This window comes from Felis catus (assembly GCF_018350175.1).
Source record: "Felis catus isolate Fca126 chromosome E2 unlocalized genomic scaffold, F.catus_Fca126_mat1.0 chrE2_random_Un_scaffold_55, whole genome shotgun sequence".
Lineage (NCBI taxonomy): Eukaryota > Metazoa > Chordata > Mammalia > Carnivora > Felidae > Felis > Felis catus.
This window is the reverse complement of record NW_025408521.1, coordinates 50,481-62,862: the sequence shown is the minus strand read 5'-3', so window position 1 is coordinate 62,862 and position 12,382 is coordinate 50,481. Positions and strand designations below refer to the sequence as shown.

General features: G+C 51.7%; 1 long non-coding RNA gene across 1 annotated transcript in view; it reads left to right on the top strand.

Annotated features, from left to right (window-relative positions):
- LOC123383640 overlaps positions 1–11,066 on the top strand; it is a 36,793-nt gene extending 25,727 nt beyond the window's left edge. Inside the window, exons 2-3 of the long non-coding RNA XR_006593553.1 lie at positions 10,308–10,464; positions 10,841–11,066. This is a non-coding gene — a long non-coding RNA (uncharacterized LOC123383640). The remainder of the gene's footprint in view (positions 1–10,307; positions 10,465–10,840) is intronic.
- Positions 11,067–12,382: the final 1,316 nt, after the last annotated feature.

The window sequence follows — 12,382 nt, the reverse complement described above, 5'->3', positions numbered from 1 at the left end:
GCAGCCCCGGGCCTGGAGGCCCGGGGCGAGCAGCCCCGGGCCTGGAGGCCCGGGGCCAGCAGCCCCGGGCCTGGAGGCCCGGGGCGAGCAGCCCCGGGCCTGGAGGCCCGGGGCGAGCAGCCCCGGGCCTGGAGGCCCGGGGCGAGCAGCCCCGGGCCTGGAGGCCCGGGGCGAGCGGGGCACTTCCCATTTTGGGTCCCCAATCCCTCCCACCTTTCTGGGGAGTTTCTGAGCTGAGAACCCAGTGTCTGGAGACTGTTTCTGGTTCTGTGACCCCTTTATCTCAGGTACAGGGAATGGCTCCAGCCATGGTGAGCCATGGGAATGACTCAGGGCCTGGAGGCCGGGGCTCGTAGCAGGTGTTTGGGATTCTGGGTCTCGTATCCCTCGGTCCTAACCCGGGAGTTTCGGAGCTGAGAGGAAGGGTTTGTTGGCTTTTCAGGATTCAGGCATATGCCTCCTTGGGATTTTGTGCTTGCTGCATAGCCTCTGGAGGGGGCTGCATGGCATTCTGTGTCTCCCACTTCTCCATCCTTCCCCGTAAGTTTCTTAGCTGAGACCCCCTGGTCTGGAGGCTGTGTGGGAAACACTGACCCATTTCTGTGGGGTACAGGGAGAGGCTTCAGCCCTGATGAGCCATGGTAAGATACAGCCCCGGGCGTGGAGGCGCCGGGCGAGCAGGAGCACAACCCATTTTGTGCAACCTATCCCTCCGAACTTCCCCGAGGATTTCTGAGCAGGGAACCCAGAGCCTGGCGGGTATCTGTATTGGTGTGAGCCCATCTTTCAGGTACAGGAACGGCTTCAGGCATAGTGAGCCATAGCGAGCAGCCCCGGGCGTGGAGGCCCGGGGCGAGCAGCCCCGGGCGTGGAGGCCCGGGGCGAGCAGCCCCGGGCGTGGAGGCCCGGGGCGAGCAGCCCCGGGCGTGGAGGCCCGGGGCGAGCAGCCCCGGGCGTCGAGGCCCGGGGCGAGCAGCCCCGGGCCTGGAGGCCCGGGGCGAGAGGGGCCCTTCCCATTTTGTGTCCCCAATCCCTCCCACCTTTCTGGGGAGTTTCTGAGCTGAGAACCCAGTGTCTGGAGACTGTTTCTGGTTCTGTGACCCCTTAACTCAGGTACAGGGAACGGCTCCAGCCATGGTGAGCCATGGGAATGACTCAAGGCCTGGAGGCCGGGGCTCGTAGCAGGTGTTTGGGATTCTGGGTCTCGTATCCCTCGGTCCTAACCCGGGAGTTTCGGAGCTGAGAGGAAGGGTTTGTTGGCTTTTCAGGATTCAGGCATATGCCTCCTAGGGATTTTGTGCTTGCTGCATAGCCGCTGGAGGGGGCTGCATGGCATTCTGTGTCTCCCACTTCTCCATCCTTCCCCGTAAGTTTCTTAGCTGAGACCCCCTGGTCTGGAGGCTGTGTGGGAAACACTGACCCGTTTCTGTGGGGTACAGGGAGAGGCTTCAGGCCTGATGAGCCATGGTAAGATACAGCCCTGGGCGTGGAGTCCCCGGTCGAGCAGGAGCACAACCCATTTTGTGCAACCTATCCCTCCGAACTTCCCCGAGGATTTCTGAGCAGGGAACCCAGAGCCTGGCGGGTGTATGTATTGGTGTGAGCCCATCTTTCAGGTACAGGAACGCTTCAGCATAGTGAGCCATAGCGAGCAGCCCCGGGCGTGGAGGCCCGGGGCGAGCAGCCCCGGGCGTGGAGGCCCGGGGCGAGCAGCCCCGTGTGAGGAGGCCCCGGGCGAGCAGCCCGTGGAGAGGAGGCCTGGGGCGAGCGGGGCACTTCCTATCTTTAGTCTCCAATCCATCAGACCTTTCCGGGGAGTTTCTCAGCTGAGACCCTAGTGTCTGGAGTCTGTTTCAGGTTCTGTGACCCCTTTCTCTCAGGTAAAGGGAGCGGCTTCAGCCAAGGTGTCCCATCGTAATGACTCAGGGCCTCAGGCCGGGGTTCCTAGCAGGTGTTTGGGATTCTGGGTCTCGCATCCCTCGGTCCTAACCCGGGAGTTTCGGAGCTGACAGGAAGAGTTTGTTGGCTTTTTAGGATTCAGGCCTATGTTTCCTTGGGATTTTGAGTTCGCTGCATAGCCCCTGGAGGGGCTACTTGGGATTCTGTCTCCCACTTCTCCAACCTTCCCTGTACGTTTCTTAGCTGAGACCCCCTGGTCTGGAGGCTGTGTGGGATACCGTGACCCGTTTCTCTCAGGTACAGGGGAAGGCAACAGGCATGATGAGGCATGGTATGAGACAGCCTCGGGCGAGGAGGCCCCAGGGCTAGCGGGGCACTTCCTATTCTCTGTCTCCAAACCATCGGACCTTTCTGGGGAGTTTCTCAGCTGAGACCCCAGTGTCTGGAGGCTGTTTCGTGTTCTCTGACCCCTTTCTCTCAGTTAAAGGGACCGGCTTCAGCCGTCTTGAGCCGTGGTAATGACTCAGGCCCTGGAGGCCAGGGGTCGTAGCAGGTGTTTGGGATTCTGGGTCTCGCATCCCTCGGTCCTAACCTGGGAGTTTCTGAGGTGAGAGGAAGGGTTTGTTCGCTTTTTAGGATTCAGGCGTATGTTGCCTTGGGATTTTGTGCTCGCTGCATAGCTTCTGGAGGGGCTGCTTGGGATTCTGTGTCTCCCACTTCTCCAACCTTCCCCCAAAGTTTCTCAGCTGAGACCCCATGGTGTGGAGGCTGTGTGGGATACTCTGACCCATTTCTCTCAGGTACAGGGAGTGGCTTCAGCCATGGTGACCCATGGTAATGACTCAGGGCCTGGAGGCCGGGGCTCGTAGCAGGTGTTTGGGATTCTGTGTCTCCCATCCCTCGGTTTTATCCCGGGAGTTTCTGAGCTGAGAGGAATGGTTTGTTGGCTTTTTAGGATTCAGGCATATGTCTCTTTGGGATTTTGTGCTCGCTGCATAGCCGCTGGAGGGGCTGCTTGGGATTCTTTGTCTCCGACTTCTCTAAACTTCCGGGTATGTTTCTCAGCTCATACCCCATGGTCTGGAGCCTGTGTGAGAAACACTGACCCATTTCTGTCGGGTACAGGGAGAGGCTTCAGCCCTGATGAGCCATGGTAAGATACAGCCCCGGGCGTGGAGGCCCGGGGCGAGCAGGAGCACTACCCATTTTGTGCATCCTATCCCTCCGAACTTCCCCGGGAGTTTCTGAGAAGGGAACCCAGAGCCTGGCGGGTGTTTGTGTTTGTGAGACCCCTTCTCTCAGGTACAGGAACGGCTTCAGCCATAGTGAGCCATAGCAGGCTGCCCCGGGCGTGGAGGCCCCGGGGCAAGCAGCCCCGGGCGAGGAGCCCCTGGGCGAGCAGCCCCGGGGCGAGGAGTCCCGGGGTGAGCCTGGAGGCCCGGGGCGAGCAGGGCCACTACCAATTCTGTGTCTCCAATCCCTCGGAACTTGCCCGGGAGTTTCTGAGCAGGGATCCCAGGGTCTGCCGGTGTTTGTGATTGTGTGACCCCATTCTCTCAGGTACAGGGAGTGGCCTCAGCCGTGGAAAGCCATGGTAATTGACTCCCGGCCTCGAAGCCGGGTCTCACAGTAGCTGATTGGGATTGTGTGTCTGGCATCCATCTGACCTATCTCGGGAATTTCTGAGCTGAGACCACAGGGTTTTTTGTGTCTAACTTATGTCTCCCTTGGGATTTTGTGCTCGCGCACATCCCTGGATGGGCTGCTTGGGTTTCTGTGTCTCTCTGATTTCTGGGACCATTTCCGGGAGATTCTAAGCTGAGACCCCAGGTTCTGGTATTCTGTGACCCCTTTCTCTCAGGTACAGGGAGCGGCTTCAGCCATGGTGAGCCATGGTAATTGACTAAGGGCCTGGAAGCCACAGCTCATAGCAGTTGTTTGGGATTCTGTGTCTGGCATTCCTCGGTCCTAACCCGGGACTTTCGGACCTGAGCCCACAAGGTTTGTTGGCTTTTGGGATTCAGGCATATGTCTCGCTTGGGATTTTGTGCTCACTGCACAGCCGCTGGAGAGTCTGCATGGGATTCTGTGTCTCCCACTACTCGAACCTTTCCTGGAAGTTTCCTAGCTGAGACCCCATGGTCAGGAGGCTGCATTCAGGTACAGGGAGAGGCTTCAGGCATGATGAGCCATGGTAAGTGACAGCCCCGGATGAGGAGGCCCGAGGTGAGCAGCCCCTGGTGAGGAGGCCCGGAGAGGATCAGCCATGATGAGCCATGGTAAGTGACAGCCACGGGTGAGGAGGATGCTCAATTGCAGGGTTAGGGATTGAAGCAGGCTTAACTTTTGGTGGAGGGTCCCGGTTCGGGGTACGGTTAGTGTTAGGGTTAGCTCCCAGGAGGCTCCCGGCACCGAACACACAACAGGGCAGTGGTCTCCCCGAAGGGCTGAGTTGAGGGCACAAGGGACGGTGCCGGCCAGGATCTGTCTTTGGCTGCCACGGCCACAAACTTCAATCGGCCCCTGGTCGAGGAGACTTCCGGAATCCTCTCGGGCAGGTGCAGCCGGGCATGGGAAACGACATGGTGAGCTTCCAGTTTCCATGGCGAGTCAGCCTCCACCGCTTCTGGACCCCAGGCGCGTGGTATTTTCTGACGTTGGAATTGGGTCCCCATGGGGAGAGAGCCTTAGCTAGGGTTACGGTTCTGTCCAGGGACATTGCCAGGGCTGTAGCGACTCCCGTCTAGTGATCTCTCTCGAGGGGTGAAGTGAGGGCCCATGCCAGAAGGTGGCTCAATTGCAGGGTTAGGGTTTGGGGCAGGCTTAGGTTTCGGTGGAGGGTCACGGTTCGGGGTAGGGTTAGGGTTAGGGTTAGCTCCCAGGAGGCTCCAGACGCCGAACCCACAACAGGGCAGTGGTCTCCCCAAGGGCTGAGATGAGGGCACAAGGGACGGTGCCTGTCAGGGTGCGGCTTTGTCTGCAAAGGCCACACACGTTGATCACCCCTGGTCGAGGAGGCCTCCGGAATCCTCTCCCGAGCTGCAGCCGGGCCTGGGAAACGACATGGTGGTCCTCCAGGTTCCCTGCCAAGTCGTCCTGCACCGCTTCTGGACCCCAGGCATGTGGAGTTGTCAGACGTTGGAATTGGGTCCCCATGGGGAGAGAGCCTTAGCTATGGTTCGGGTTCGAACCAGGGACGTCGCCAGGGCCGAAGTGACTCTGGTCTCATGATCTCCCTCGAAGGCTGAAGTGAGGGCCCATGACAGAAGTCAGCTCAATTGCAGGGTTAGGGATCGAGGCAGGCTTAGGTTTCGGTGGAGGTTCCTGGTTTGGGATAGGGGTAAGGTTAGGGTTATGTCCCAGGAGGCTCCAGGTGCCGAACCCACAGCAGGGCCGTGGTCTCCCCGAAGGGCTGAGTTGAGGGCACAAGGGACGGTGCCGGTCAGGATCCCTCTTTGGCTGCCAAAGCCACACGCGTCCTTAAGCCCCTGGTCGAGGAGGCCTCCGGAATCCTCTAGGGCAGCTGCAGCGGGCCTGGGAAACGACATGGTGAGCTTCCAGGTTCCTTGCCGAGTCAGCCTGCACCGCTTCTGGACCCCAGGCGCGTGATGCTGTCAGACGTTGGAATTGGGTCCCCATGAGGGGAGAGCCTTAGCTAGGGTTAGGGTTCGGGCCAGGGACGTCGCCAGGGCTGAAGCGACTCCGGTCTCGTGATCTCCCTCGAGGGCCGAAGTGAGGGCCCATGCCAGAAGGCGGCTCAAATGCAGGATTAGGGATCGAGGCAGGCTTAGGTTTCGGGGAGGGTCCCGGTTCGGGGTAGAGTTAGGGTTAGGGTTAGGTCCCAGGAGGTTCCAGGCGCCGAACCCACAGCAGGGCAGTGTTCTCCCCGAAAGGCTGAGTTGAGGGCACATGGGACGGTGCCGGTCAGGATCCGTCTTTGGCTGCCAAGGCCACAAACTTCGATCGGCCCCTGGTCGAGGAGGCCTCCGGAATCCTTTCGCACTGCTGCACCCAGGCCTCGGAAACGACATGGTGAGCTTCCAGGTTCCATGCTGAGTCAGCTTGCACCGCTTCTGGACCCCAGGCCCGTGGTGTTGTCAGACGTTCGAATTGGGGCCCCATGGGGACTGAGCCTTAGCTCTGTTAGAGTTCGGTCCACGGACGTAGCCTGTGCCGAAGCGACTCCAGTCTTGTGATCTCCCTCGAGGGCTGAAGTAAGGGCCCATGCCAGAAGTCAGCTCAATTCCAGGGTTAGGTATCAAGGCAGGCTTCGGTTTCGGTGGAGGGTCCCGGTTCGGGGTAGGGTAGGTTTAGGGTTAGGTCCCCGCAGGCTCCAGGCGCCGAACCCTCAGCAGGGCAGTGGTGTCCCCAAAGGGCTGAACTGAGGGCACAAGGGATGGTTCCGTGCAGGATCTGTCTTTGGCTGCCTTGGGCACAGACGACGATTTGCCCCTGGTCGAGGAGGCCTCCAGAATCCTCTTAGTAGCTGCAGCCGGGCCTGGGAAATGACATGGTGAGCTTCTAGGTTCCATGCCGATTCAGCCTGCATCGCTTATGGACCCCAGGTGCGTGGTGTTGTCAGATGTTGGAATTGGGTCCCCATGTGGGAGAGCCTTAGCCTGGGTTAGGGTTCGGTCCAGGGACGTCGCCATGGAGGTGGCATAGGGAGATGGGTTAAATGGGTGATGGACTATGGAGGGCACTAGTAGTGAGGATCACTGGGTGTTGTATGTAAGTGATGGATGACTACATTCTTTACCTGAAGCTAACATTTCACTGCATGTTAACCAACTGGAATTTAAATAAAAACTTGAAAAAATGAGTACTAAAAAAACACATAAATACGTTTAAACTAAACTAAATAAATGCATGTTAAAAAGGAAAAAGGAAACTCATGTGATGATGTCAATAGACACAGAAAAAGCGTTCTGAGAAAATTTGGTATCCATTTGTGGTAAAAATCTCTTTAAAATTCTGTGTAGAAGGGTCCGATCTCAACATAACAAAGGCCATGTATGTGAAGCCAACAGCTAATGTCATACTCAGTAGTGAAATTGTTAAAGATTTTCCGCTAAGATCAGGCACAAGACAAGGATGCCCTAGATATGTGAAGGGGATTGGATGATGCAGGCTTCTGGTTATGCAATGAATGACTCAGATAGAAGATATAGCATAGGGCACATAGAGAATGGTACTGGAGTAGTGATGCATGGTGACAGATGATAGCTACACCTGTATTAGCATAGCAGAATGTATACATTTGCCAATGACTATGTTTTTCATATGAAACTCATGTAACGTAGTGTGTCAGCTATTCCCAAATAACATGTTGTGTTTTTTTTTAACTAGGTAAAGGACTGAAATAAAAAGTTTAATGTAAAAGAACCTATTAATATCTAATCAAGAAATGCAGTGAAGTTCCAAACTATAAAGTCACCATATCAAATTCTGTATCATTCCTATACACTAACCCAATTATCTGAGAAGAAGTAAAGAAAACAATCCCATTTACAATAGCATCAAAAACAATAAAAATTATAGCAATACCATTAGCCAAGGAAATGAAAATCTCTCTACAGAAAACTATAAAACCTGTGTGCAGAAATGGAAGAAATTCAATTTGGGTGAAAGAAAGGGGAGAACACACAAGTCAGTGAAAAGCCATCCCATGTCCAACTTTCGGAGGAATTAATACAGATACAATGTCCATATTACCCAAAGCCATCTAGAGATTCAGTGCAATCTCTATCAAGACTCCGATGCAATATTTATGCAATTAGAAAATCATATCCTAAAATTTATTTGGAACCACAAAAAGACCCCATGTAGCCAACGCAAGAAAGAACAAAACAGGAGGCATCCACCTTCTTGATTTCAAGCGTCATTCTAACACAAAGAAATCAATTATGTCACTGGCATAAGCACACACACAAGACAATGGAACAGAAATTGAGAGCCCAAACTAAACCCATGCATCACAGTCACCTAGTATTCGACAAGGGAGTCAATAATACACAGTGGAGAAGAGTAGTCTTTTGAATAACTGGTGCTGGGAACATTGGATATTCACAAGTATAAGAACAAAGTTTAGCACAGTATAATACACCACTCCCTAGAGAGTGAAAGGAAGAAATAGAGAGAGATGTGGTTAGAGAGAAACAGAGACAAAGAGGAAGTACAAGAAGGAAAGTAGAGACCTGGTCTGGTATGTGGACACGGTTAGATGGGCCAGGGGAGAGGGGATGTAGGAAGTGGCTCTGAGTGCTGGGGCAGAAAGGGCTTCTATCATGGGCATCAGGGTTCCATGGCCCCAAGACTCCAACATCCCTGGGTCCAAGTTCTGCAGAGGCCATTGGAATTGAAAAGATGGGTCGCCCTCATTTCTTCTGGAATTGTGAGGTTCAGCCTCACGTTCTGTCATGGAGAGGGATGTCTTGAGGGAGAGTGTGCTGCTCTTTGGCAGGTAAACTCCATAGCCTGCCCTGTGGGGAGGTGTCCCAGGGCCATCTCCCTCAGTGCCCCAGGCTCTGTTGGATTTCCCCCCTCCCCCGCCAGCCTGCCTTCCTCAAGTTCTGAACCCAGGCATCAGGCATTGCGTTGCCCCCAGGTCCTGCAGTCTGGACCTGGCAGAGGTGGACTAGTAATATTTGACAATAAGGTACACATCCTCCCTCTGGGACTAGCGGTGTGCATCCAAATCATAGGTTGCTATCCTCCTCTCCACAACCAATCTGAGGAATCCAGAAGGTAAGTGGACCCTTTCAAACACCCTAGTCTTCTCTTACATGAAATTCAAAGACATTTTCTTGACCCAGCTTTCTTTTAGTTCTGAAGAGATGGCAATTAGTCATTGAAGGCATAATAGTCCTATAGGAAATTGACCTATATGACGGATGGACATTATTTCATCCATCCGTATCCCTAAAGCACATTTCATTGGAAATATTAGCCAAGGATACACACTGTAAATTCACAACTGATGTGTAGCTCCCTGTAAGTTGCATTCTGACGTTGTCACATATGTGTCATCAAAGATGTTATTCGTGACTTTTCAGATAAGCTTTCAACACCAGGAAGGTGATGTTAGAGAATCTGGTATGAATGGAAATTCGCAGATTCTCAATGAGGAATGATTTTTCATTTTTAATGTTTCTTTTTTTGAGAGAACCCGAGCTGGGGAGGGGGATAGAGTGGGAGACACCGAATATGAGGCAGGCTCAAGGCTCTGAGCTCTCAGGACAGAGCTTGATGCGGGGCTCAAACTCATGGACTGCCAAATCCTGACTTGACTCAAAGTCGGACGCTTAACCGACTAAGCCACCCAAGGGCCCCTGGAAGGATAGTTTAGTGGCAAAGAAGAAGAAATTAAAGATAGTGTAAAGGATGTCTATTTTTAATTGAAATATTGTTCACATATTCGTTGTGTTAGTTTTAGGCATACATTGTAGTCATTCCATATGTCTCTACATTATGTTGTACTCAACCACAAGTGTAGCTATCCTGTGAAAGCATGCAACAATATTGTTACAAGATTGACTCCATTCCATTGGCTGTCCCTTGTATCCCTAGGACTCATTCACTCCATAGCTGGACGCCGGTATCTCTCTCTCTCAAAGGTGTCCATTCTTTATCTAACCTAAGTATTTTGGTGGTAAACAAAATTACGTCTTGTTCAGCATGTGTAAATCGGTGGTCTATTTTTCTGTGAATATTGCTTAAAACATTACAAATGATGTCGTTACGTTAATAAATTCGGTTTCATTCTTCACTCACAAGAAAGAGAAGGAAAAGATTTTGGGTCCCAGGCCCTGTCACTAAAACCTTCCCAACGAGGAGAACAGGCTTAGTTGCCCAGAGCACCTTCGGTCTCTCAGCTGAGCAACCAGGGCCTTCAACATTGGAGGAATTCCCATGATGGCCAGCAGAGAGAGCTCAAGAACCACAGACCCCCGAGGGGCGGGTTCCTCTGCTGGGCAGTGATAGCCAGCAGAGGGCGCACCATCTGCTTTTCTGACCCAGGGCACCTCAGAGCAGGAAGGGCTTTGCTTGCTCTCAGAGGACTCAGGCCTCTGCTGGTGCCTGAGTACAGAGACGAGAGCTGCATTTCCAGCAGGTTCTGCCACCCGCCCCAGGGGAGACCTTGGGAGCTTAGCAGCAACTTGGCATCTCCTGAGTCGCCAGAGAGAAGCTGCCTTGCTGTACTGAGTGCTGAGGAGGGGGCGCCGGGTGGCTTCCCTGGTCAAGCTGGTCGCTGAGTTACACAGGCCTTTGCATTTTCTGGGCTGTTCCCGTGTTTCATTCCACCCCTTCCCGGACACTGTTTGAACAAGACGTATTTTACTAAAGGACTTGTGGATTGCGGGGTCCCACGACATCACCTCATAGATGCAATCGATGATTTGTTCCAGATCCAGGCTTGTTTCCGGGAAGAAACCCTAACAGAAATTCAGAAGCACGGGAGCTGCATTCAAGTAGGACTTGGATCCATGAAATGCTCGTCTCACGACCTTCTAGAAGAAGGAGCTGGGACCCATGTTCCGAGTCCTGCTGGACCCAGAGGCCAAGGTAAGGGCACAAACTGTCCCACATATCATACATGCTTTTTTAAAAATTTCATGGTTATTTTTCCAACCTAGTGAAGTGATTGAACACTACTGAAAACCCGGTAGGTAAGTCTCAGTAACCTTATGTTATCTTTGAATTTAAATTCCACTGAGTGAAGACACAGTGTAATATTAGTTTCAGGTGTCCAATATAGAGCACCACTTCCACACGTCACCCGGTGCTCATCCCATCCGCTGTTTCACCCATTCCCTCACCTCGCTGTGGAACTCCTCAGTTCCTTTCCTAGTTAAGAGTCCGTTTGTCTCCTCCCCCTGCCCCTTTGTTTTTTCTTGCCATGTGTTAGCGAAATCATTGGGTATTTGTCTTTCTCCGACAGGCTTATTTCCCCCAGCATAACATTCTCTCTCTCCATCCACCTTGTGGCAAATGGCAAGATTTCACGTTTTTACGGCTAAATCATATTACATTCCATAGACCACATCTCAATTTATTCATCAGTTGATGGGTGCTTGGATAGTTTCTGTCATTTGGCTTTTGTAGAAAATGCTGCTGTAAACATCACGGTGCATGTATCCCTTTGAAGATTTTGTATTCTTTGTGGAAATACCTTGTAGTGAAGTTGCTGGATTGTAAGGTACTTCTATTTCCAGTTTTGTTTTGTTTTTGACATCTCCATGTGGTTTTCCAGAGTGGCTGCACCAGTTTGCATTCCTACCCACAGTGCAAGAGGGTTATTCTTTCCCCACATCCATGGCAACACCTGCTGTGTCATCCTTCATTGATTTTAGCCATTGTGACAGATGTGATGTGTTCTCTCATTGTACTTTCGAATTGTATGTCCCTGAAGATCAGTATTGTTGAGCATTTTTTCATGTGTCTCTTGGCCATGTATATGTCTTCCTTCGGGAAATGTCCGCTCGTGTCTTCTGCCCATTTTTAATCAGATTTCTCATTTTTTGCGTGCTGTATAACTGTATATATTTTGGACACTAACCCTTTATCCGATGTCGTTTGCAAATATCATTCTGTTGATGTTTTCGTTTTGTTGATTATTTCCTTGGTGACGGAAGGTTTTAATTTTTATAAAGTCTCATTATTTTTGCTTGCGTTTCCCTTACCTCTAGAGATATATCTACAAAGACGTTTGTACAGGCAATGTCAAGTAAGATACTACCCGTGTTATCCTCTGGGATTTTTATGGTTTCAGGTTTCACATATAGGTCTTTGTCCATGTTGGATTTATTTTTGTGTATGTTGTAAGAAATTGGTACGTTGTTTTTGTTTTGTTTTGCAGATTGCTGTCCAGTTTTTCCAAAACCATATGTTGAGGAGCCTTTTTTTTTAATTTATGTATTTATTTTTGAGAGAGAGAGAGAGAGAGAGAGAGAGCGAGCGAGCATGCAGAAGAGGGGCAGAGAGATATGGAGAGAGAGAATCCCACGCATGCTCTGCACTGCCCTGAGATCATGACCTGAGCTGAACCCACCATCACACGCTTTCGTGACTGGGCCACCCATGTGTCCCAAGACTATCTTTTTTTTTCCATTGGATGTTCTTTCCTGCTTTGTTGAGAATTAATTGACCATAGAGGTGTGAGTTTATTTCTGGGTGTCCATGCTATTGATCTATGCGTATGAGTTTGTTGTTGTTGTTATGTTTTGTTGTTGTTTTGTCAGTACTGTTCAGTACGGACATACTGATCATACTGTTCTGATCAGTATAGCTTTGTAATATAACCGAAAGTCTGGAATTGTGATGTCTCCAGCTTTGCTTTTCTTCTACAAGTTTGTGTTGGCTGTTTGGGGACTTTTGTCATTCCATACACATTTTGAGATTATTTGTTCTTGTTCTGTGACAAATGCTTTTGTGAGTGTGATATCCCTATCACACTTCATTTCATTATATGTGTAGATTGCTT